Source organism: Lissotriton helveticus, chromosome 2_1, assembly GCF_964261635.1.
Source record: "Lissotriton helveticus chromosome 2_1, aLisHel1.1, whole genome shotgun sequence".
In the NCBI taxonomy this organism is placed as follows: Eukaryota; Metazoa; Chordata; class Amphibia; order Caudata; family Salamandridae; genus Lissotriton; species Lissotriton helveticus.
The window spans coordinates 72098521-72124465 of record NC_136059.1 but is presented as its reverse complement, the minus strand read 5'-3'; the positions used below and the strand labels follow the sequence as shown (position 1 = coordinate 72124465).

General features: G+C 49.7%; 1 protein-coding gene across 6 annotated transcripts in view; it reads left to right on the top strand.

Moving 5' to 3' along the window:
- Positions 1-25945, top strand: part of LOC144817722 (homeobox protein not2-like) — a 1386394-nt gene that overhangs the window by 1026842 nt on the left and 333607 nt on the right. Inside the window, exons 5-6 of one of the 6 annotated variants that reach the window (XR_013606949.1) lie at positions 13611-13712; positions 22196-22251. The exons of 4 other annotated variants lie outside the window; for them this stretch is intronic. The gene's annotated coding sequence lies outside the window, so the exon portion shown is untranslated. The remainder of the gene's footprint in view (positions 1-13610; positions 13713-22195; positions 22252-25945) is intronic. One more of the 6 variants, XR_013606947.1, reaches the window with a different exon arrangement.

The window sequence follows — 25945 nt, the reverse complement described above, 5'->3', positions numbered from 1 at the left end:
TTGGTGCAACAACATCGACAATCACACAAACTAGATCTAAACCCCGATTTGACCTATTTTCTTAATCGTTATTAATACACAAGTTCTGGAAAATCCACTGGCATTTAATTTACCAATGCAATATGCCTTATACACTTTTATCAGACTGACAGCAAGGACAAATATAAAATGGCAGGCAATTATTGAAAACTCAAAATATAGGGACAGTACAATTAAATGAAAGCGATGACATAATGCCTTTATAAACTGTATTACTTAACTTTTGGACCCTAATCTGAAAAGCAGGACTGCTTGTCAAATAAAGCTGACAACAAATTACATACATTGTCACGAGGTCTACTATGTCTCGTATAATTAGGGGAGACGGTACCTATTTACATTTGCTGAGAAAATTTCTTTTTTTGTGTGTGTGTAAAGTGAACAGATGACAGGTTTAATCAAGCAAGGGCATCAACCACTCAAGAAAGCGGGCAGAGAATTAAAGAAAACTGAAATGGCTAATCTGAAGAACATCAATAGATGGGCAGCAGAGCACCCAAGGGAAAGGAAAAGTCAAATTAATGACGTTAACTAATAATAATCACGCCACACGTAAATATATTCGGATCACGAACCATGTCTGACACCGCATCATATATCCAATTTATGACGTGGACCATCTTTCTAGACGCAAAAGAGTATATGAACATGGGTGCAAAAGTGTAAAAAGCACATTTATCAAACTCCTCAACAACAAGTTTAAGCAACAGCACACCTGCCTTGTATTTTCTAAGTTACCATTGTCCAATGCAGATGCCTTTGCAGAATGTATAGTTACAATTCAGAATGAGCAAAGGTGCCTTGCGATTTGCATTTGTCATTCTGAGCTGCAGTGAACACCTTGGGGATTATTGCAATCTTCAAGGAGAAGGAGTGGGAATGGGCTGCCCCCGTCCTTGCGACTCACAATGCATCGCACACTTTGTGAATGTTCCTACAGTTGTCAAGCATCGAGTGGCTATTCAATGAAAAGTACCAGAAATACCGCAGGGCTGTAAATAGGACTGCTTTTGACGATGCCGCTAATACTTACGGAAACGTAGTGCTTCACCACCAGGCGGCCAGTTAAAACACTTGGCTTCTGCCAAATATGAAATCCACAGTGGTTACTGCCGATCATTCAGACATGCCATAACACCGAAAGAATCATTGTGCTCAAATATGTTGCAAACCCCGTGTCATGTAGCTCAAGTGAGCCCACGGGATGCATGTGTGTGGCAAGGCCAAGTTGCCTGTTTAAATCACTGCCCAGAATGAATGGGTCCCAAAATAGAAAAACATAATGAACCTCTGGATGGAAGACACAGAGGAAATAGGAAAGACAACATGAGCTCAGCCAAACAAAAAAGGGTTTATCATCCAAACCATGGATTCAAGGACGACAGTAGCTCAACTTGCACACCAGTGCTCCGATTGCCCTGGGCATCTCTAAATGTGCACGTGTTATATGAAACCAACGAGTGGCATGAGCATTTAATGAACATCTACTAAAACCCCTATTCTGAGTGCCATGTAATTCCCTGTGGGCTACCAAAGCTGTGGTAAGCCCCAGAAAGCAAACCAGCTAGAACCTGATGACATTTCCCAGGGGGCAACCAGCTGGAAATGGAGAACTACATCAGTAATCAGTAGTAGTAACACTGATTCCAGTAATTCCCCTATTGTATGTGGCTCCCTTAGCAACCACTCAGAATGCCACGGTACTCCAACATCCAGGAATTGCCAATGTCTGTGGCATCAGTACTTCCATGACTAACTAACAGTGCAAAAAATACACTCTGCTCCTGCCTGACAGAGAGAGAGCAGCTTTACCCAGCTATGTTTGACACAGCTTTTGTTTAGAGGGGGAAATTAAATGGATGTATGTCAGTAAAACGCGATCTTTTAGATCGCGGTACATGACAACGCTGCCATTACAACGCAAATCGTTACAACGACTTGCGTTGTAGGGCGTGGATTGTGGAATATTATAATTTTATATTCCAACACCAGTCCACGTAACAGTAGAGAAGGTGTTGGAATATAAAATTACAATATTCCTTATACAACAGCGCCATCCAGCGCAAGTCGTAGTAACGACTTGCGTTGTAATGGCATCGTTGTAAAGGCAACGCGGTGTAAACACCGCGTTGTAAACGATGTTCCCCAATTAAATTTAACCAAGCCTTTGTAAATGCACTGTCTTTGATAAAGTGATGAAGGGCCTACCAGGAAGGCATCCCCTCCATGCTTTATAAAATAGCCAGAGTCTGAGGAATTTGTAAATTGCCCTCTGCTGGCTGCTAAAGTGAGGGTCAGTTGAACCGTGTTACACTGCCGCCTGCTGCTGTCTCCTGAGTCTCAGCCGCCCCCTCTGTGATCTTCCGCTGTGGCACCAATATATGGCATGAACAACACAACAACACCAGAACTCACAGAAAAATCCAGCACGCACTGGAATGGTGGTGATATCAATGAGCGGTGAGAAATCGCTTGGCATGATGGGATATGTAGTCCCTGCAACTTGTGCTATTTGTGCACTTAGAGCAGTTCAAAGGGACAAATTAACTACATGTTCCGGGATTCAGCTGAACAGCCATTTCTTTCAGTGACTAGTGAAAAGACTGGAGCCAAAGGGAGAACAGGGCAACAGGAAGATCAATATGATTTTTTTGGAATAAACACACAGCCAAGCAGGGGTAGGTGGGGGTGGGCATGTAGCACATGGGAGGAGGTGGGAGACGTGGCAGGAAGGACGAGGGAAGAGAGAGCAGGAAACAAATAAATAAAATAGTCCCCGAAATGAGCGTAACTACACAGTCGTTGGTTCCTACTCCTTTGGGAGGAAACCAAAGACAAAAGGAGGAACAAGAGATAGGATTGACCACTAGAAAGCATGCATTTTTAAATGACACTGAAACAAACAAATGAAACCAGTCGGTGGACTCTAATCCCACATATAAGTGTCTATATATATATATATATATATATATAAGTATATACTAAAGTATATACAAAAGGTCTCGAAAGCTTGACCTAAAAAAACAGCCAGGTCGGTATAAAAAACACAGCCAGGTTACAACCCTGCCTGCACATTAACAAAGCTCTTTTCTCCCCCTAACAAGCTGTTTTTCCAAAAGTAAGCAGGTTTTTCCTGGGAGCTTACACTGGTAGTCCCTTTGCAAGCCTTGTCGGAATGTAACTAATACTCTGCTGCAGCGTTTTAGGACTGATTTAGAGGAACGCATTGCCAGAAAACCAGCTAATGCCAGAGTTACTGTCAGCTCCCACAGTGCATATTTGCCAATTTTGAATTTGGGGGATATTCCTCTGGAGGAAACCCTTGTAGCTGCACCATACCAGGATGCAGTGATAACTCAGCGAAAGAGGATGGTTACTTAGTCGATACACACATAGTGCTAGGCCTTCATCTACATGTAATATAATCCTCTTAATCAATCAATCAATCAATCACGTGTTTGTTAAGTGCGGCTACTCACCCGTAAGGGTCTCAAGGTGCTGGGGAAGAGGGGAGGTACAGGTTCGAGTTCATCAAGGAGGGGGTCTGTTGAAAAGCCACGTTTTGAGGTTCCTCGTGAAGATGGGGTGTGATGTTTGTCTGAGGTGGAGCGGTAGGGCTTTCCAGGCTCTGCTGCGAGGAAGGAGAAGGAGCGGCCTCTCGATCTGGTCTTTCTGGTGCGGAGAACCATGGCGTTGGAGAGCTGGGCTGGTCGTAGGGTTCTTTGGGGTGCGCAGAAGTTGAGTCGGCTGTTCAAGTATGCTGTTCCGGTGTTGTGGAGGGCTTTGTGTGCGTGGGTGACGATCTTGAAGGTGATTCTAGTTTTGATGGGGAGCCAGTGGAGAGTGCACAGGTGCTGGGAGATGTGGCAGTGTCTTGGCAGGTTGAGGACCAGTCTTGCAGCGGCGTTCTGGATGTTTTGTACCTTGCGGGTGAGTTTTTTGTTTATTCCGGCCCAGATTGCGTTGCCGTAGTCGAGTCTGCTGGAGATGAGGGCATGAGTGACGTTTTTTCTGTGCCCGACGGGGATCCATTTGAAGGTCTTTCATAGCAGGCGGAGGGTGTATAAGCAGGAGGATGCAATGGAGTTGATCTGGCAGTCCATTTTGAGCTCGGAGTCCGGTATGATACCCAGGTTTCATGTGTGATCCATGGGGGTGGGTGGGCTTCTGAGGGCGGTGGGTGGGCTTCTGAGTGTCGGGGTGTGGGCCCATGATGAATACTTCTATTTTGTTGGTGTTGAGTTGTAGACAGCTGCTTTTCATCCATTTGGCGACAGCTTCCATGCCTTCTTGAAAGTTGTGTTTGGCTGAGTTAAGTTCGCTGGATAGGGAGAGAATGAGTTGGGTGTTGTCTGCGTATGAAACAATGTTGAGTCGGTAGGTTCTGACGATGGGGGTGAGCATGTAGACGTTGAAGAGCATTAGGCAGAGGGAAGACCCCTAGGGGACTCCGCAGGTGGTTGGTGTTGGGTCTGAAAGGAAAGGAGGGAGTCTGACCAGTTGCGTTCTGCCAGAGAGGAAAGAACGGATCCAGTCGAGGGCCTTGTCCCAGATGCCAGCGTTGTGGAGTCTGCGTGTTAGCGTGCGGTGGGAGACTGTGTCGAAGGCCGCTGAGAGGTCGAGGAGGATGAGGGCTACTGTTTCTCCTCTGTCCAGTAGTGAGAGGATGTCGTCTGCTGCGGCGAGGAGGGCGGTTTCTGTGCTGTGTTTTTTTCTGAAGACGGATTGAGACGAGTCAAGGATGTTGTGCTCTTCAATGAAGGTGGCGAGTTGTCTGTTGATGGTTTTCTCAATGACTTTTGCTGGGAACGGGAACAGGGAGATGGGTCTGTTGTTTTTGGGTTTGGTGGGGTCTGCCGATGGCTTCTTCAGGAAGGGGGTTGATCTCAGCGCGCTTCCAGTCGTCGGGGAAGGAGGCGTTCGCCAGGTAGCAGTTGATGGTGTGGAGAGCATGGGTGCGATGGTGTCGGCGGCTCTGTTGAAGATGTGGTGGGGACAGGGCTCCGTGGGGACCTCAGAGTGGATTGAGTTCATCGTCTTCAGTGGGTCTACGTGGTGAGGGCTGTCCAGCTGTCAATTGTTGGCTTCAGGGTGTGGGGGGCCTGGTGATGGTTCAGTGTGTTGGTTGTCTTCGTTGAAGTTGTCATAGATGTTCTTGATTTAGTGGTGGAAGAGGTGCTGAGTTTGTTGCAGAGGTCTTGTGAGGAAGGGATGTCAGTCGACTCGCTGGTGGGTTAGGCAAACTCCTTGATGATGTTGAAGAGTTCTTTTCTGTTGTGTGCGTGTGTGGAGAGTCTGTCTTCAATAGCTGTTTTCCTCGTGTTTCTGATGAGTGGGTGGTGGGCGTTGGTGGCGGCCTTGAAGTTGTTGTGGGCTTCTGTGAATTTGGAGTTCCTCCCGGCCTTCTCAAGGTGGCGGCAGCTGCGCCTGGACTCTCGAAGTTCGGTGGTAAATCATCTAGATTTCTTGGCATGTGTGTTGTTGTCCTTCTTGAGGGAGGCTATGGTGTTGGCGCTGTTGGTGATCTATCTGTGCAGAGTTCGGGCTGCGATGTTGCTGTAGTTGTCTTCCACGGTGGTTGGGGTAGAGTTGCCGAGTGAGGAGGTGAGCTGGTCGTCGGTGATTTTGGTCCAGTTTCTCTGTGGGAACAGGTGCTGGTGTCTGTGGATGGTGGGGGTTCTGAAGGTTAAGTGGATGTATCGATGGTCTGTCCACTGGAGTTCGGTGGTGTGGCTGAAAGCGATGGAGTTTCCTGTAGTGAAGAGTGGGTTGAGGGTGTGTCCTGCTAAGTGCGTGGGTTCGGTCACGATCTGGCGGAGTCCAATGTTGTGGAGGTTGTCCAGGAGGGTTGTGGTGTTGGGGTCTAGTTGGTTGTTGAGGTGGAAGTTGAGGTCTCCCAGTAGGGTGTGGTTGGTGAATGCAATGGCTTGCAGGGAGATAAAGTCTGTGATGGAGTTGGTGAATGGTCCACGGGGTCCCGGGGGTCGATAGATAAGGGTTCCCCGGAGGGTGGTGGTAGGCCTGTACCTTGAAGTGAATGTGTTCCATCAGGTCTGTGGGCTCGTCGAGGAGTGTGCTCAGGCGGAGGGTGCATTGTGGACGATGGCAATTCCTCTTTCCGGGCGGGTGGGGCGGTCCTTCCAGGAGATCTTGTATCCTTGTGGAATGGTGATGGCGATGTCCAGTCCCGAGGTGGTGTTGGTCCAGGTTTCCACGAAGAATGCTACGTTCGGGGAGAGGTGCTGTCGAGGTGGTCTCAGATTTCGGTGGAGTGTTTGTGGAGTAATCGGACGTTGAGGAGGATGCATTGCAGGGTCTTTGGTTCGGTTGTGTTCTTGCAGTCGGGTTTTGCTGGGTCCGTGTTCCTGGCGGTGCTGTACGTGTGCCGGCAGCGATGACAGCTGAAGGGTCCGTGGGTTTTAGCTGTTGATGCAACCTTGCAGTTGTTGTTGCGGCATGGGTTGAGTGTGTGGAGTGCCGCTGGGTTGTAGCATTGGCGGTGCGGAGGTCCAGGGTTCCTGGCGCTGGTCGAAAAAAGTGTGAAAGAGTGGAATAAAAGTGAAATAGAAACAGAAACGTGCAAGAAAAGTGGGGGAAAGAGATAGAAGGAGAGTAAAAGGGAGAGATAAAATGAGGGTGACAAAATTAGTATAACGGAGCAGGAGAGGAAAAGAGGAGCAAGAGAAGGAGACAAGGGTCCACTGGACCACCAGGGATGCGGCGCAGGTATAACCTGCGGGTGGAGGAGGGCCTCGAACACCAGCACAAGAGTGCAGGGGCTCGGGGGAGGCCTCACTTAATGGTGGAGCTGCGAGGGTGGGAGAGCAATTTCACTGACAATGAGTCAGTGGTCTTGCTCGCCTGTCCCCGCAGCGGCCGCCATTAAGTAGGGGTCAGGAGGGCTGGACAGCTGGGAGGCGGGAGCGGGGAGGAAAAACTGGCTTGGACCGGTAGCGTAGGTCATGCGGGGGGGGGGGGTCACGGGTGCAGCAGAGGCGGGGAAAAACAGGGGAAATAAGTGGGAAAGAGTGGGGAAAAATGGAATAAAAACAGAAAAATGCAAGAAAAGTGGGGGAAAGAGATAGGAGAGTAAAAGGGAGAAATAAAATGAGGGTGAAAAAACGAGTACAACGGAGCAGGAGAGGAAAAGCGGAGTGAGAGAAGGAGACAGAGGTCCACTGGACCACCAGGAATGAGGCGCAGGTATAACCTGCGGGTGGAGGAGGGCCTCGAACACCAACACTCAAGAGTGCAGGGGCTCGGGGGAGGCCTCACGGGAGGCCTCACTTAATAATTGAGCTACGAGGGTGGGAGAGCAATTTCACTGACAATGATTCAGTGGTCTTGCTCGCCTGTCCCCGCAGCAGCCGCCATTAAGTAGCGGTTGGGGAGGGCTGGACAGCTGGGAGGCCGGAGCGGGGTGGGGAACTGGCTTGGGCCGGTCATGCTGGGGGGAAGGGGCCACGGGGGCAGCAGTGGGGAAAAACAGGCAAAAAAAGTGTGAAAGAGTGGAATAAAAGTTAAATAAAAACAGAAAAGTGGGGGAAAGATGTAGAAGGAGAGTATAAGGGAGAGATAATATGAGGGTGAAAAAGCAAGTAAAACGGAGCAAGAGAGGAAAAGCGGGGGCGCTAGGGGGCGCACGTGCAAGATGGCCGCACGAATGTGAGGCTCCTGCTGCCCGGTGAAAATATCCTGGAAAATATCCTGCCATATGGAGTCATCTGCGGTACCTGATACCGCCAACTGAGAGAACTAACCTGCCTGCTGCTTCAGTGTGAAAATCGGGAGTGTAGACCACTGCCTGCTCCTGTATCAAGGTGTCGAAGTCAGGCCAGGGAGAGGAGGCGGAGCTTTGTGAGGACTAGGTCGGCCGTTGGGAGTAACTGAGCCTGCGGCTGACCACGAGGCATCTGGGCCGCAGATCGAGATGCAAGAGGCGGTAACGAGGAGGCAACCCTCCCGGATGGCTGGCGGGGCTGGCGATGGGCATGGACGGCGACGCTGAGCCTTTGTGAGCTGGCGCGTGGGATTATCGCTAGCGTAGCAGGCGGAGGCAGTCGGTGAGTGGCAGGGGAACTCCAGAGCGGCGGGCGGCCTACACCCTGCACCAGCGGAGAGATGTGCTCATCCCGCAGCGCTGTGATGGAGCCGCACTGCTGGGGGTGCATTGGACACCTTTTATTCCCCCTGCCGCTGTCTGCACTGAATTAGCCCAGCGCTGTGGGGGAGATTCGCTGCTGGGGGCGCACTGACACCCTCTCTTCCCCCCCACCCGCCGCCTCTCGCACAGACTCGATGGGTTAGCGGCCCGCTGCTAGGCAGGCTGGATCAGTCGCACCGGAGAGAAACTTGGTGCTACTTCAGAGAAATACTGCGGTCATTGCACCTTGCACGCCAGTGGGATCAGGTGTGCACACCACTGGCGAATTGGGGGCTGACATGCGGAGGAGACCTACATGAGCCCCGGGACAACCTATCGCTTTGCTGCGCACCTGCTGTTCGCTGAGGGCGGGACGGCTGGCTCCAGATACTAAGTGGGATTGCTGAACGCCCTATTGGAGTGGGAAAGACAGGAGAGTGGAGCCAGTGGTGCTGGTACGCTTTCCCCCTCTGGGAGACTGAGGGATGCCTGGGCTTGACCAAGAGAAGGTGCTGTGAGGAGGGCCCCCCAGTTGACTCTCGACCCCCAGATAAACTATCTGACCCCCCCACGCACCAGTGAAGGAGTTGTCTGGGCGGACTGGCTTGCAGTGCAATAGGTGAGACACTCCAGACCCAATGTGTTGTATAGCACATGAAGTGGAGGACTGGTGGTGAAGCAGCAGCCCAAAGAGAGCGACCTTGCCCCTGGGGTTGAGATCTGCACGCTGGGAGCGACATTAGGCCAGCATAGATCAGACTGGAGGAGACCTGCTGACTGAACACTGCGGAACCCCTTTGTGGGAGAGAACTGCGGGCAGAGCTCGGCACGAAGCAAAAGACTTGGCAGCCCCGCGCTGGGTTGTGAAGCAGGCGAGAGAACAGTGCGTGGCTTTGAGATTACATCCCTGGAGGCAGCATGGGCAGGCCGGACACCAGACAGCAGAAGTTGAACTTCGAAGCAGCAAAAAGGGGTAACCGGAGCACGCAGGATGACCAGGAACAGGCTGGAAGGAATGAGACACCGGAAGCACCTTCTGGTCAGTCTACTGATGTGGAGGATATTCTTCGAGAGGTCCGACAGGGATTTGCCACCATAGTGGACAAGGTGGATAGAATATCGTCCAGAATGGACGCCATTGCGCTTAAGCTGGATGGCCATGAGGACAGAATCAAAGAAACGGAGAGGCGCATCTCTGACTCGAAGGACGTGACCGCAGGTCATACCACACAACTGGCTTGCATGGATAACCTTTTGAGTGTCATTGCCGCAAAGAACAAGGACTTAGAAGCGCACAGTAGGTGCAATAATATACGCATCTTAGGTATACCAGAGTCAACCAATACTGGGAGGATGGAAGAATATGTGGAGAAAATGTTGCTAACAGCGATCGGTCCAGAGGCCTTCTCCAACCAGTTCATCGTAGAGCGAGCCCACAGATTGCTGGGGCCGCGACCTCAGCCAGGCAACACTCCAAGACCCATAATAGCAAGACTATTAAATTATAGGGATCGTGATGTGGTTCTGCGGGCTGCAAGGAGTAAGCAGACCCTGACATACGACGGGAACTCATTCTCCATTTATACAGACTTCACGCCCGTAGTCCAGGAGGAACGGCGGAAATTCTTGGATGTCTAAAATAGGCTGAGGAAGGCGCAAATTGACTATGCACTCTTGTATCCCGCTCGCCTGAGGGTCACGCACCAGGGCAAATAGAGGTTTTTTACCAAACCACAGCAGGTAGAAGATTTCCTCAAACAAGTGAAAAAAATGAATCGTTCCGATGGTGGCAGAGTGGACTCGCAGTGGTCCCAGTTGGCGGGAGCAGAAGGCGGCTCCCAATGAGACAATCTTTGCAGACTATGGACACCTTAACTATATACTGGGTCACGTGAGTCATTCACTGGCAGGCAGTGCCATAATGGAAACGTTTATGTTATTTGATTGATGATCCATACTGTGCTCTTATAGAAGCTCATCGGGCACCCTCTACCCAGAAGGGTCTGACGGTCTTGGCCGTGGAAGACCCTCTGGGTGAAGGGTAGCTGTATTGCCGCCTAGAGCTGGCCCCCGAAGGGAATGCCCCCGGGATTGTCCGCTGCATACTGTTTGCAGGGACTGTTAAGTTTTCCTTGTTGGGGGGAGATGGGGGTGGGGCGGGTGGGTATGCGGTACTGGCAAGTTGGGGCTGCTTCAGTGGGGGGGGGACCTAAGATATGTTTTGTTCTTTGTACGCCAAGTTTCAGGAAAAATGCGATCTTTTTTGTAGGGAGTTTGGCAAGTGCGTTGGTAGTTGTGCATCCTCAGAGCGCTATAGCAGTATCCTGTGCTGGGATATGCAAAATCACCGGGAAGTGACGGGTTCCCGCCGGACTTTTACCAAGAATAAGGGGATGTATTGGCACCACTCCTCCTACAGGTCTTCCGTGAGACGTTTGAGAGTGGAGTGCTCCCACAGAGCATGGCTCAGGGGGAAATATGCATGATCCTGAAACCAGGGGGGGACAAACATGACCCCTCGTCATATCGGCCGATTACCATGATAAATTCCGATATCAAAATTTTGACTAAATTATTGGCCGCACGGCAAGCACCCCACATGGAGCACTTAGTGCATCAAGATCAATGCGGTTTTATTCCTGGGCGGAACACGGCTATGAATCTACGACGTTTGAACCACATACAGCACGAAGTACGAGGTAGGGAAGAACAGACAGTCTTGGTCTCCATAGATCTGGCCAAGGCGTTAGACACTGTTGACTGGGGATACTTACAGGAGGTCCTCCGGAAGGTAGGCCTGGGGCCCAATTTTAGTCGTTGGATTCGTATACTATATAGCTCCCCTCGAGCCAGGGTACGGCTAGGAGCAGCAAGATCGGAGGAGTGGCAGCTGGGACGGGGCACGAGACAGGGCTGCCCCCACTCTCCGCTACTTTTTGCCCTAGCCATCGAGCCGTTTGCTGTTACGATTCGGACTGAGATGAGACACTCGGGTATTCAGGTGGGTGACACGTGCAACATATTGTCGCTGTATGCGGATGACGCCTTGTTTTACATGAGAACTCCGAGGGAGGCCCTCCCGAGGTTACTGAACCACCTGGACCGGTTTGGCGAGGTGTCGGGCTTGCGGCTCAACCGTAGTAAGTCCCTTATTTTCCCGCTATCGGGTTGTCCAGCGGTTCCCCTGGAAGACTAGCCAGAGCTTGGGCTGCGTTGGGAACAGACCAGTTTCCGATACCTAGGTATTCATGTGGCCTCGAATGAGGAGCAGTCCCTCGCCCACAACATAGACCGAGTGATTAAGTCTCTCCAGCAATCCGTGTCCTTCTGGAACACTCTACCACTGTCCCTAATGGGGCGGCTGGCTGTCTCCAAGATGGTGATGCTGCCAAGGACACTATATGTCCTCCAGAACACGTTGTGCCCTCTACCACCTAGGATTTTCCGGACCCTTAACATGCTGCTCACATCCCTGCTCTGGGCGGGTCGGCACAGCAGAGTTGCCCTCCGTACTGTTGTGCGCTCCTTTGAGGAAGGGGGGTTGGAAGCCCCACGCTTTGATCTTTATTATTATGCCGCACAGATACTTCCGGCTGCCAGATGGTTCGCAGACACGGATGTATGGAAGACGCGATTACTTGCGGGAAGGGCGACAGTGCAGGAGCTTCAGATGCCACTGATGCGTGGGGCCGGGGCCGACGCCGAGTTACCCTATGTGGTACGACATACAGCGGGCATATGGCAACGCTTTATAGAAAGGGTCCTACGCTCGGCCCCTTTTCACAGGGATCTACAGATATGGATACTGGCCCCCATGGTAGCAATAGAATGCCACATGTCCTTCCGAGAATGGAGAGACGGGGGCTGTGAGGTCCTAGCAGGTCTATACCCCTCGGAGAGCTTCATCACGCATGAGCAGGCAGAGGAGTTATTTGGCCTAGGTGGCGGGCAATACCTACATTACTGCAGCCATGAGGCTTGATTCTACCCCTCCGTAGCCACCGGCTTGGGCGGCCTGGCAGGCGGACCTGGGAGCGCCTCGGGATCAGCGCGCTTTAAACTTATACATTTTAACTTTCTGCACAGCACCTACCTTACTCCGAAGTCGGTGAGTCGCTTCTCGGAGGATAGAAGGGATAACTGCCCCAGGTGCAGCGCAGCGGATGCGGGGTTTTTGCATCTGGCCTGGGAATGTCCGTTGGTGGGGAATTTTTGGACAGGGGTTGTTGCTCGTTTAACGGCCACCACTGGCCTCCGTAAAGAACTAACGCCCTTACACTGTCTGTTGGCATTAGTCCCGAAGCCAAGGAAGCGGACGCTTTCATACAAATTGTTGCAATTGATGCTAGTGCTGGCCAGGCGCAGGGTCCCTATCACATGGATGGGACAGAGGGCCCCGGACGTAGACACATAGCTCCGGGATTTGAGGTAGTGGACACTCGCAGAGGAGACACACATGCAACACACTAGGAGGGATGGGAAGCTCCGGGAGGATCTGCTGGCATGGAGGCCATGTGTATAACAGGGTTAGCTGCAGATGGGCGCTCATTATACAGTGACTCTGAAGAGACTAGTGGTGATTTATTTCCTGAGCAAGAATCTGAAGGGCTACTCAAACAGTGCATGGAGCTGGGACTGGCCTGATTTCCTCACAATGTCATATGTTATCTGCTTGTTATACTGCTATTCTGCATGAACTTGTGTGCTTTCAGATGTTGTCCTAATCCGAGATGTGCCATAATGAGTCCGTCGATCTGTGTACAAATGTTTTTAACGATGCCTTGGAGGGGGGTTTTCTTGCTTTGTAAATTGCAAAACATTGAAAAATAAAGTTTTAAAAAAAATGGCTGGCCAAAAAAAGACAGGGTAAGGTCTGAGCTTTTACCATTCTACAATGTGTTGTTAGAGTTAGAAAGTGATTTTATTTTCAAGTCAGGTAAATGCATTTCTCCAGAGGGTATGCATGGAGTCATTTTACAGATTGCACATAAAACCCATCCAGGCATTTCCTCTATGAATTGATTGGTTAGAACATATCTTTAGTGGCCTGGCATTGACAAATGTATTGATAGAAGTGTTAGAGAATGTCCTGAATGTGTTTCAAGTGAGAGAATGTTAAAGGTGCACACCCCACCACTTAAGATAGTTAAGTGGCCATCTGAACCATGGGAAAAAATTGCGTTTCATATTTCAGGTCCTTTTCACATGTTGCCAGAATCTTCATGTTATGCCTTAGTGATCATTGACTATCACTCAAAGTGGCCTGAAGTAACATTTGTTCCAAAGGCCACCACTAATGCTGTCATAATTTTTTTTAAGACATTTTCACGAGAGAGAGATGTCCATCGTTTTTGGTCACAGATAATGGTGTTCAATTAACCTCTTCGGAAATGGAACATTTTCTCAAAGAGTGTAATATCATTCACAGGTTTACTTCACTGTATGAACCACATGAAAATGGTCAGGTGGACGATTAAATCGTGTGCTGAAGGATTTCATTGTTGACTCCATCAAATTTGGTGTGAATTGGGTAAGTGCGTTAGGAGAACATTTGTGGACTTACCGCATAACACCTCACACCACAACCGGTGTGTGTCCTTTTAAACTTTTTAAAGGAAGAAATCCTGCGTCAAAAGTGTTACCGTGGTGGTTAAGAGAGAAATCACATAATTTTGTGTCTGATAAGGAAACTATTAGTGAGATTGCTAAATGTGTGGAAAACAAACAATTAAAGACCAGAAATTGGTATGATAACAAATGGAGGACAAAATCACAGTTTTTCCAAGTAGGAGAGTGAGTAAAGATTCTCAAACCAGGTTTGATGAATAAAAGTCCTAATAAGTTCAGTGAGCCCATCCAAATAAAACAAATGTTTACCAATAGTGCAACGACTCAAGATGGGAGAATTTGGAATGTCAAAAGGTTGGCTAAGTGTCCCATGTTTAATATTGCGGACAAATATTACTCTGATGATAATGTTAATTTTGACAAGAATGATTCTGTTGCCCGCAGAGTCAAAGACTCTAGACGTGTTATAAATGTTCCAAAAAGATATGCAAATTTCACGTAAAGTTTTATATTATTTGGTGGTTGTAAGTTTTTTTTATTTACTCCATTAATGTTAGAATTTGTTCATTAATAAGGGAGATGTATTACATCTTACGTTACTTGTTCACGCTTTGTACCTTTAAGTGTGCTAGTTTCTAGTCGCATGCCCCTGCATGCGACATGTAATTATTTCAATGATGTTTCACATTTCACTTGTTGAAGAATGCTTGGGTTTGCTGTTGGGGTCAGTACAGACTGGACCTTGAAGATACTTGTACATCTTTGACCGTGCTGCAAATAAAGGTGTTTTTTTTGTTTTTGTTTTTTTTTTATAAAATTTTATTGAAGTTAACAACAAACAACAGAACATATTTCACAAGGCAAAAATACAGTAATGGTGATCTTGAGTCTATGCGGGAGCAGCTCCGAACAGTACAGTACGTGCAGTATGGTTAAAAGCAGTAGCGAGGAGGGGGGGGCAGCGAGGAAACAATGGGAATGCCATTTAGGGGGACAAGGGAACATCAAGGGTAAAATCATGTGGGGGAGTACATATATTTCCACGATAAGCATTCCACTGTGACCAAATTCTGTTCCATTTTCTGGGTCTGCCCCGAGACAGATACACAGTCTTTTCCCTAAACATGCACCAGTCCATGTTCTCCTTCCACGCCAATACAGTGGGCGGCCTGTGGGAGCCCCATAGCTGTGCAATATCTCTCTTAGGAATCATGTTGCCGAGGGTCGCCCAGCCGATCTGCGCAGCATTATAATCATTCGGTTCTCACACATTCAAGAGACAGCGCCGGGCCTCGGGTAGAAGCGGAACCCCCGTGACCCTTTCCATAATTGCATGCACTCGGGACCAAAAATCCGCCACCTCGGGACATTCCCACAAAATGTGAAGGAAGGTGCCAATCACGCCGCAGCCACGCTTACACAGCCCATCCAAAGAATAACCCATTCGAACCAGACTCGGACTAGTGACATACACACGATGAAGGATCTTAAGTTGGACGAACCGAAGGCTGGCGGGTATGGCAACCTCTTTAGGCGAGGACAATGCAGATTGCCAGTCCTCATCATCCAATTCCAATCCGTCGGCAATCCATAAAGCCCTGAGGCGCACAAGCAGGTCAATTCTAGTATTGATCAGCTTTTTATAGATCAATGAAATTGTACTATCAGGTACATAGCCGTCCAGGATACGGTCCTCGAGAGGCGAGGATTCGGGAATAGCAGTCCCCACAGCAAAGACTGACAGCAGGGCATGACGTACCTGAGCGTATCTAAAGAATTCCCTGTCTCCAAGCTCGTATTCCATCTTGAGTACCTCAAAGGTCTTCACATTTCCTGTAGACCAGAGGTCGCCCACCTTGCTTAGACCAATCATATCCCATTTATCAAAGCCTTTCGTCCGCCACAAATTACCCAAACCTTCGGAATCATACAATGGAGTCGCGCGTGTCAACCTATCACACCATCCCAAGGCCGCATTTGCATCGTGCCACACTCGTACAGCGATTTTAGTGGGCCCGGTCAATGTCCTATAGAGCCCCTTAGAATATAGCGCCATATTGAAATTCCCCCCTGGCAAGAGGTGTTTGTCCATTTCAAAGGCCGGGGTAGGACCGGGAGCGTAAATTGCGTGGTTGACCGCACTTAATTGAGAAGCCCAATAATAGCGCCTGATGTCTGGGAGGGCAATGCCTCCATCATACCACGGAAGCGTACGTTTAGACAGAGCAATACGCGCACGCCCGTCCCAAATCAGCCGCCTCTGCAGGCTCTCCACTTCACGAAAATAACCCGAAGGAATGGGGTCAAAAAAATTCTGGAGTGCGTATAAGAATCTGGCAGCGACATCATTTTGAAAAGAGCCGCGCGACCCAGTGGTGACAGAGGCAACTGACGCCATCGTGCAACGTCAAGCTTGAGCCGGGAGGGGGTAGCAAATTGCGTTCATAGCGAACTGTGGGATCCAAAGAAACATAAATCCCCAGGTATTTAAAGCCAGTGTCAGTCACTTGGATTGGGAATCTACGAGGCAGCGGAGGAAGATCTCCCGTCAAAACGTAGATGCATGACTTAGTCCAATTAATAATGAGACCCGAGTTCTTTCCGAAAGAGGTCAGAACATCAAAAAGCACATTAAGGGATTTCTGAGGGGATGTAAGGTATAGGAGGATATCATCTGCGTATAGCGAGATTCGATCCTCAAAGTCGGGAGTCCACCGAATGCCTTTCATCGAAGGCTCCCAACGGAGCCACTCCGCCAATGGTTCTAAGGCAAGGGCAAAAAGCAACGGGGACAGCAGGCAACCCTGCCGAGTGCCCCGCTCAAGTGTAAAAATACTGGAGACCTTCCCGTTAACAACCACCTGGGCCAGGGGCTTCTCATAAAGAAGCTTCACCCAGGCGATAAATGTCGGACCAAACCCAAATTTGGAGAGAGCCGCCCAAAGATAAGGCCATTCTATAGTGTCAAAAGCCATAGTGGCGTCCAAGGAGGCCAAAATGGCCGGCTCAGTAAGAGTCCCAGCTCTCGCGAGAACTCCATGAAGTCTCCGAAGATTAAGGGCGGTATTCCGGTATGGAATGAAACCAGATTGATCCGGATGGATCAAGTCACTAATCACCTTAATCAACCGATTAGCTAGCAATTTGGCCAGTATTTTGGGTTGGGCATTGAGAAATGAAATGGGCCTATACGAGGCACAACGATCGCGTGGCTTACCCTCCTTGTGGATTACAACTATGGTAGCTAGTCGCTGATCAACGGGAAGGGAACCAGAATCGAAAGCCTCAAGAAACATACTCCTTAAGTAGGGCGCCATTTTTTCGGGTCGCAGCTTATACAGTTCAATGGGCAAACCATTGGGACCCATTGCCTTACCAGAACGAAGGGAACGTATGGCAACAGCGACTTCATCTGTCGTAAGAGGCGCATCCATTAGGTCTCTATCATCATCAGAAAGGCGAGGCAGTGCAATGTCTTGCAACAACAATTGGGAATCCTCCTCGCCCCTATCACTGACCGAGGCATACACGGTTCGGAAATGGTCAACAAAGCATTCAACAATACCAGCTGGGTCAGTGACACACTCACCATCCGGCCTTTCAATCACGGGGACGACACGATTCACTCTCTCTTTCTTGTCCAGCCACGCAATCAGTTTACCAGCCTTGTCGCCCACATCATATATCCTGCCCTGTTGCTCTCTATTCATCGCTTTTGCCGCGTCGGTCACAAGGGCTCTATAATCAGCTTGTTTCAGACTGAGGGAATGCAATTTAGAACGAGTAACATCACCTTCAAGATCACTCTCAAGCACAGTTATGTCGGTTTCGAGGCGTACAAGTTCCTCATATTTGGCCTTCTTGGAAGCAGCAATCAACGACAAAGAATGTCCACGGATGACCGTCTTGAAGGCCTCCCACAGTGAAATAGAAGAAGCAACAGACCCCACATTTTCATCGAAGTAATGGTCAATAGATTTCAGCAGTTCAGAGCGGGTTTTAGGATTGCGGAGATACCAGGGATTTAAGGGAGCCACTCTACCCTCGCCACCCACCCCAGCCTCAACACAAAGCCGCAGAGGGGAGTGATCAGAAATGCCACTGGGAAGATGACGAATCTCTCTGATGGAGGATGATTGCGCTGCTGGCATTAAAAAATAATCTAGCCTGGAGAGACTACAATGGGCCCCCGAGTGAAAAGTATATTGCAGCTGCGTAGGGTGCATCAACCTCCAACTATCTATAAGCCCAAAGGTTTCCAGCAGGTCAGTCAGCCATAATTGAGACCTAGCTAAATCCCTAGGAGGGTAGCGATCCAAAGTGCCAGAGACCACGGAGTTAAAGTCTCCACCCAGGATCAGAAGACCCTCAGCAAGCCCCAGTATGAGCCGCCCAAGGTCAGCAAAGGTCGACGCCTGCTGGCCCGGAGGGACATACAGTGTGAGTATAGAAAGCGTCTTACCCTCCCATCTACCAGTGAGCGCAGCGTAGCGCCCCCTGTCGTCGAGTATTACCTCATCAATTTCAAGGGGGAGAGAGGACCGGATTAGAATACCCACCCCTCTGGAGCCGGAAGTGAATCCAGAGTGAGCGACTAGTCGGTATCCACGTCTATTCATAGCCTGGCATGCATTACCAATTAAATGCGTTTCTTGCAAAAGAACAATATCGGGGGAATGACGTCTAAGGTACTGCTTTCAAAAAGGGGGTGGTGATGGACAGAGTATCTGAGTTAATCAGAACACTCCTACCCAGTCAACAGGTCAGGGCTTGATCCATCACCGTTTTTTAGCTCACTGCACCATCCCAGTTCAGAACCTGGCTACATGCAAATTAGTCTGTCCCTGGCCCAGTGCATCATGGGAACAGGGCAGACCAAACTACCAAGCCAATTCTTTACTGGAAAGGAAACAAGCTTCCGGGGACCGGTTTCTGGCATTACAGCCGTCTTCGGCCCGGCTTGCTTGACTCCTGATGGTGCAGTGAGCAAGGGACTCACATCTGAGCATACCCTTCCACACTTATGGTGGCCAAAATAATTTCAAAAATGGGGTGGTGATGGACAGAGTATCTGAGTTAATCAGAACACTCCTACCCAGTCAACAGATCAGGGCTTGATCCATCACCGTTTTTTAGCTCACTGCACCATCCCAGTTCAGAACCTGGCTACATGCAAATTAGTCTGTCCCTGGCCCAGTGCATCATGGGAACAGGGCAGACCAAACTACCAAGCCAATTCTTTACTGGAAAGGAAACAAGCTTCCGGGGAACCGGTTTCTGGCATTACAGCCGTCTTCGGTCCGGCTTGCTTGAATCCTGATGGTGCAGTGAGCAAGGGACTCACATCTGAGCATACCCTTCCACACTTATGGTGGCCTAAATAATTTCAAAAAGGGGGTGGTGATGGACAGAGTATCTGAGTTAATCAGAACACTCCTACCCAGTCAACAGATCAGGGCTTGATCCATCACCGTTTTTTAGCTCACTGCACCATCCCAGTTCAGAACCTGGCTACATGCAAATTAGTCTGTCCCTGGCCCAGTGCATCATGGAAACAGGGCAGACCAAACTACCAAGCCAATTCTTTACTGGAAAGGAAACAAGCTTCCGGGGATGGGTTTCTGGCATTACAGCCGTCTTCGGCCCGGCTTGCTTGAATCCTGATGGTGCAGTGAGCAAGGGACTCACATCTGAGCATACCCTTCCACACTTATGGTGGCCAAAATAATTTCAAAAAGGGGGTGGTGATGGACAGAGTATCTGAGTTAATCAGAACACTCCTACCCAGTCAACAGATCAGGGCTTGATCCATCACCGTTTTTTAGCTCACTGCACCATCCCAGTTCAGAACCTGGCTACATGCAAATTAGTCTGTCCCTGGCCCAGTGCATCATGGGAACAGGGCAGACCAAACTACCAAGCCAATTCTTTACTGGAAAGGAAACAAGCTTCCGGGGACCGGTTTCTGGCATTACAGCCGTCTTCGGCCCGGCCTGCTTGAATCCTGATGGTGCAGTGAGCAAGGGACTCACATCTGAGCATACCCTTCCACACTTATGGTGGCCAAAATAATTTCAAAAATGGGGTGGTGATGGACAGAGTATCTGAGTTAATCAGAACACTCCTACCCAGTCAACAGATCAGGGCTTGATCCTTCACCGTTTTTTAGGTCACTGCACCATCCCAGTTCAGAACCTGGCTACATGCAAATTAGTCTGTCCCTGGCCCAGTGCATCATGGGAACAGGGCAGACCAAACTACCAAGCCAATTCTTTACTGGAAAGGAAACAAGCTTCCGGGGACATGTTTCTGGCATTACAGCCGTCTTCGGCCCGGCTTGCTTGAATCCTGATGGTGCAGTGAGCAAGGGACTCACATCTGAGCATACCCTTCCACACTTATGGTGGCCAAAATAATTTCTAAAAGGGGGTGGTGATGGACAGAGTATCTGAGTTAATCAGAACACTCCTACCCAGTCAACAGATCAGGGCTTGATCCATCACCGTTTTTTAGCTCACTGCACCATCCCAGTTCAGAACCTGGCTACATGCAAATTAGTCTGTCCCTGGCCCAGTGCATCATGGGAACAGGGCAGACCAAACTACCAAGCCAATTCTTTACTGGAAAGGAAACAAGCTTCCGGGGACCGGTTTCTGGCATTACAGCCGTCTTCGGCCCGGCTTGCTTGAATCCTGATGGTGCAGTGAGCAAGGGACTCACATCTGAGCATACCCTTCCACACTTATGGTGGCCAAAATAATTTCAAAAAGGGGTGGTGATGGACAGAGTATCTGAGTTAATCAGAACACTCCTACCCAGTCAACAGATCAGGGCTTGATCCATCACCGTTTTTTAGCTCACTGCACCATCCCAGTTCAGAACCTGGCTACATGCAAATTAGTCTGTCCCTGGCCCAGTGCATCATGGGAACAGGGCAGACCAAACTACCAAGCCAATTCTTTACTGGAAAGGAAACAAGCTTCCGGGGACCGGTTTCTGGCATTACAGCCGTCTTCGGCCCGGCTTGCTTGAATCCTGATGGTGCAGTGAGCAAGGGACTCACATCTGAGCATACCCTTCCACACTTATGGTGGCCAAAATAATTTCTAAAAGGGGGTGGTGATGGACAGAGTATCTGAGTTAATCAGAACACTCCTACCCAGTCAACAGATCAGGGCTTGATCCATCACCGTTTTTTAGCTCACTGCACCATCCCAGTTCAGAACCTGGCTACATGCAAATTAGTCTGTCCCTGGCCCAGTGCATCATGGGCACAGGGCAGACCAAACTACCAAGCCAATTCTTTACTGGAAAGGAAACCAGCTTCCGGGGACCGGTTTCTGGCATTACAGCCGTCTTCGGCCCGGCTTGCTTGAATCCTGATGGTGCAGTGAGCAAGGGACTCACATCTGAGCATACCCTTCCACACTTCACCACCCCCTTTTTGAAATTATTTTGGCCACCATAAGTGTGGAAGGGTATGCTCAGACATGAGTCCCTTGCCCACTGCACCATCAGGATTCAAGCAAGCCGGACCGAAGACGGCTGCAATGCCAGAAACCGGACCCCGGAAGCTTGTTTCCTTTCCAGTGAAGAATTGGCTTGGTAGTTTGTGTCAGGTTTTAGACCGCGCGCCTGCCTAAGACTACGTTTCCCAGCATCCTCTAGCACATAACTACTTTTCCCAGACTCCCCGGCGGAGTCACAGGATATCACCAGGCGAAGCCCGATGATCGGCGCTAGTGATTCCTGGTATTTCGGAGGAGTCGGCTGCTCCTCTGCGCCCTTTTGGTACCAAGCGATTTTAAGGAAATCAAGTCGGGAAGTCTAGAGCCTGTATTCGGGTAACTTAGGAACGCGCTGGCTAGCGCGTCCATTCCGCTGTTCTGTGCTGACTTGCTTTCTGCATATCAAAAACACAACGCTGTGTGTTCACCTTTTGCCTCGCGGCTGCGAGGGAGCTTCTACTTAAAAGATTGTCTGTATTCCCTGCTCACGCGCTAAGGAGACTTTCCTTGGGGTTTTTTCACCGTAGCTGGCAATTCAAGTGGCGGAGTGCAGGGGGGGATTGAGGACCTCCGCACTACCGTCACGAAGGCTTGGTCTGGGATTATCTCCATCTGGTTTTGTGGAGACTTAAACACCAAAGCGGAGTGCAGTAGTGATTTGAACTACGCTCTGCCGTGTTTGGTAATTTGTTTGTTTACTTTGGAAATAAGGAAAACAGTTTGTACATTTCATTTACTTAAGGAGTGGATTCTCATTGCATTAGTTTAGCACTGGAGTGCTCATTTAAGTACCATTGCGTTTTCACAAGTTATTGGACAATACCTACAAGCTCCTTTTTTGTACAATGGGGTATGTTGATATCAACAAGGCAGGCTTTTAGCTTTTAGAGACAGAGTGCTTTGCTTTTTGGTTAATCCCTTCTTTTGTATTGTGCAGGATTGAAGGAAGACGGGAGACACAGCAATAGGGTGTTTAGTGCACAATTACTACAGGTGAATTCAGGGGTTCTTGATCTAGTGAGAATTTATGAGAGTAGATTTAAATGTTGTATTAACCTATGTACTTTTGTTTTTCAGTTTCTTTTTCCCTGCTGCCCCTTCCTTTCTTCCCTTTGTTCTTTCTGGGTTTTTTCCCCTTTTGGGGTTTTTCCCTCGCCATATCGTCTGAACACCCTGTGTTACAATTCAGGGTGTTCGGAGGGTCCGGAGGTGGAGCATTGTTGCTGCATGCGGATCCTGCGGAGTGCCAACCTGACAGTTTGGTCTGCCCTGTTCCCATGATGCACTGGGCCAGGGACAGACTAATTTGCATGTAGCCAGGTTCTGAACTGGGATGGTGCAGTGAGCTAAAAAACGGTGATGGATCAAGCCCTGATCTGTTGACTGGGTAGGAGTGTTCTGATTAACTCAGATACTCTGTCCATCACCACCCCCTTTTTGAAATTATTTTGGCCACCATAAGTGTGGAAGGGTATGCTCAGACATGAGTCCCTTGCTCACTGCACCATCAGGATTCAAGCAAGCCGGGCCGAAGACGGCTGTAATGCCAGAAACCCGTCCCCGGAAGCTTGTTTCCTTTCCAGTGAAGAATTGGCTTGGTAGTTTGGTCTGCCCTGTTCCCATAATGCACTGGGCCAGGGACAGACTAATTTGCATGTAGCCAGGTTCTGAACTGGGATGGTGCAGTGAGCTAAAAAACGGTGATGGATCAAGCCCTGATCTGTTGACTGGGTAGGAGTGTTCTGATTAACTCAGATACTCTGTCCGTCACCACCCCCTTTTTGAAATTATTTTGGCCACCATAAGTGTGGAAGGGTATGCTCAGACATGAGTCCCTTGCTCACTGCACCATCAGGATTCAAGCAAGCCGGGCCGAAGACGGCTGTAATGCCAGAAACCGGTCCCCGGAAGCTTGTTTCCTTTCCAGTGAAGAATTGGCTTGGTAGTTTGGTCTGCCCTGTTCCCATGATGCACTGGGCCAGGGACAGACTAATTTGCATGTAGCCAGGTTCTGAACTGGGATGGTGCAGTGAGCTAAAACACGGTGATGGATCAAGCCCTGATCTGTTGACTGGGTAGGAGTGTTCTGATTAACTCAGATACTCTGTCCATCACCACCCCCTTTTTGAAATTATTTTGGCCACCATAAGTGTGGAAGGGTATGCTCAGACATGAGTCCCTTGCTCACTGCACCATCAGGATTCAAGCAAGCCGGGCCGAAGACGGCTGTAATGCCAGAAACCGGTCCCCGGAAGCTTGTTTCCTTTCCAGTGAAGAATTGGCTTGGTAGTTTGGTCTGCCCTGTTCCCATGATGCACTGGGCCAGGGACAGACTAATTTGCATGTAGCCAGGTTCTGAACTGGGATGGTGCAGTGAGCTAAAAAACGTGATGGATCAAGCCCTTATCTGTTGACTGGGTAGGAGTGTTCTGATTAACTCAGATACTCTGTCCATCACCACCCCCCTTTTTGAAATTGTCTAAGGAACTGCAGCACAACCCCTTGTTTTATCCTGTCTCCCAAACCATTGACATTCCAGGACAGCAGTCTCAACTCACTACCCCCCATCCCCGAGAAGGAACCAGAGCACACCCCTCACAGGACCCAATGATCGACGCAGATGAGAAAACAATACGATGCCTTGTGAAAAGGAACAAACACACGAACACCCCCCTCCCACCTCCCAACTTAAGCCCGTTACAACGCCCCCCACCCTGCACACCTGCGTACGACTCAAAAGCCACCCCAACTTGCAGTGTGCCTGTCGCCCAATCATAAAACTAATATACACAAAGAACCCAGGAGGAGGAAGAGTCCCCTTACACCCCCGCCACCCTCGGGCCAACCTAAAATAGAACTCAGCTGACAAACAGTTGGAAAGTTCAGACATCGGGAACCACAATGTCACTCTTGCTCCGGCGAGCCACCGTCAGCCCCACCGGGGTGCTCACTTCGATCATCTCTTTTTGGTAAGGAATCAAGCCAGTCACTGACATTGTTCGGACAATCAAAGAAAAACGTTCGTTCCTCATATTCGATCCGAAGTCTGGCTGGAAACAACATGGCGTACTTAAGGCCCAAATCGCGCAGCCGTCGCTTCACTCCCCGAAACCCCATTCTCTGCCGCTGAACCAGTGGAGTAAAGTCGGGATAGAAGTTCACAGTGGTGTTTTCAAACTTCACAGGGCCGCTCTCCCGAGAAGCTCGAAGGATAGCGTCCCTATCCCGAAAGTGGAAGAGTTTGGCAATAATGGGTCTCGGGGGGGCACCCGGCTTCAGCTTCCCGCCTGGAAATCGATGGGCCCGTTCAACAGCAAAGAATTTACTGAGTCCGGCGGGGGCGAGGTAATTCAGGACCAGATCTTCCACCAGGAGGTCGGTGGTAGAGTCCTCGGGATTTTCCGGAACACCTATGATGCGTACGTTATTACGCCGGGCCCTATTTTCAGAATCCTCAAGCCGACGGGCCATCAAGTCCTGTGAAGAACGCAAGTTGTCGATCTCAGTCTGTACGTCCGTGACATCAGTAGTCAGGCTGGAGGTCTTCAAATCCAACGCCATGACCCTCTCATTAGTCTTCGCCAGGTCCGCTCTAATCAGCGTGACATCGACAGCCACCGTATCAATCTTGGAGGCGAGGGCCTCGTACTGTTGTCCCATGGAGGCCTTCATACTGGTGATGGCACTCATGACGACCTGAAGCGATACCTCCGTAGGCGCAGCAGGATCTACCATGGGGTCCTCAGGAGTACAGCCAGAGCCACTGGGGGATCCTTAATGATGGGTGTAGCGATCCATCACGTTGGTTTGAGTCTGTCCCCCTCGGAGAGGCGTTTTTGTCTTGCGCCTCTCGGTGTCCGGTCTCGTGGCCATATTGGAAATAGTGCCCCGGAGGGGCCCTCGAGACCTGGTGAAAATGGCCGATCGCAATGAGGCCAAAAGTATACGAAAGTGGGCCAAATTAACGAAAATGCCAATAGGGCTGCAGGCCAAACGCTCACGGAAGAAGGCACTCAGCAGTAGAGCGAAGCCAAGCCTGATCGGGGGTAGATCTGAGAGAATGCCAGTCAAGAAGAACCCGGAGTAGGAAAGTGAAACTGAAAGTTGAAGTGAGGCCGCCTGGGGGAAGACCCCTCTGGCCGTTATTGTTCAACTCAAAAAACACAAGTGTGGAGGGTCGAGGGGATTGTTTAACGACCTGTCTACTCACTCCCCATATTTTTAGTACATGACAACAAAAGAGTAGACCAAGTCTGGAAGTTGTGTGTGTCTGAACAAGCGACTGTGAAGCAATTGGATATAGATGTTGATGAAACCAGAGACTGTTGAGTTACAAAGGTTTGAATAAATCCCATCAGACCACCGAGTTGGTGGAATTTCATCATTTGGGAGTTGATGAGTATTCAAACCCTATCCCGACCTCCACTTCCGCTCGGTTAATACAAGGGGTACCGACGGACAGAGCGGGGCCTCATTCTCCCGAGCGGTTGCCGGGTGAGGTGGGGTCGTCACCCACACAAAGCTGGGAAGAAGTCCTTTCTCCCTTCCTCCAGCGATCATTGGAGTGCAAAGTTGATGGTAGATATGTGACTTCTGATAAGCACAATTGTTTTGTTCCTCATATCACAAATTATTGTCAGTTGCAGTAGCAAGTTTATATACTAGGTCCTGAAGAAAGCCGGGGTAG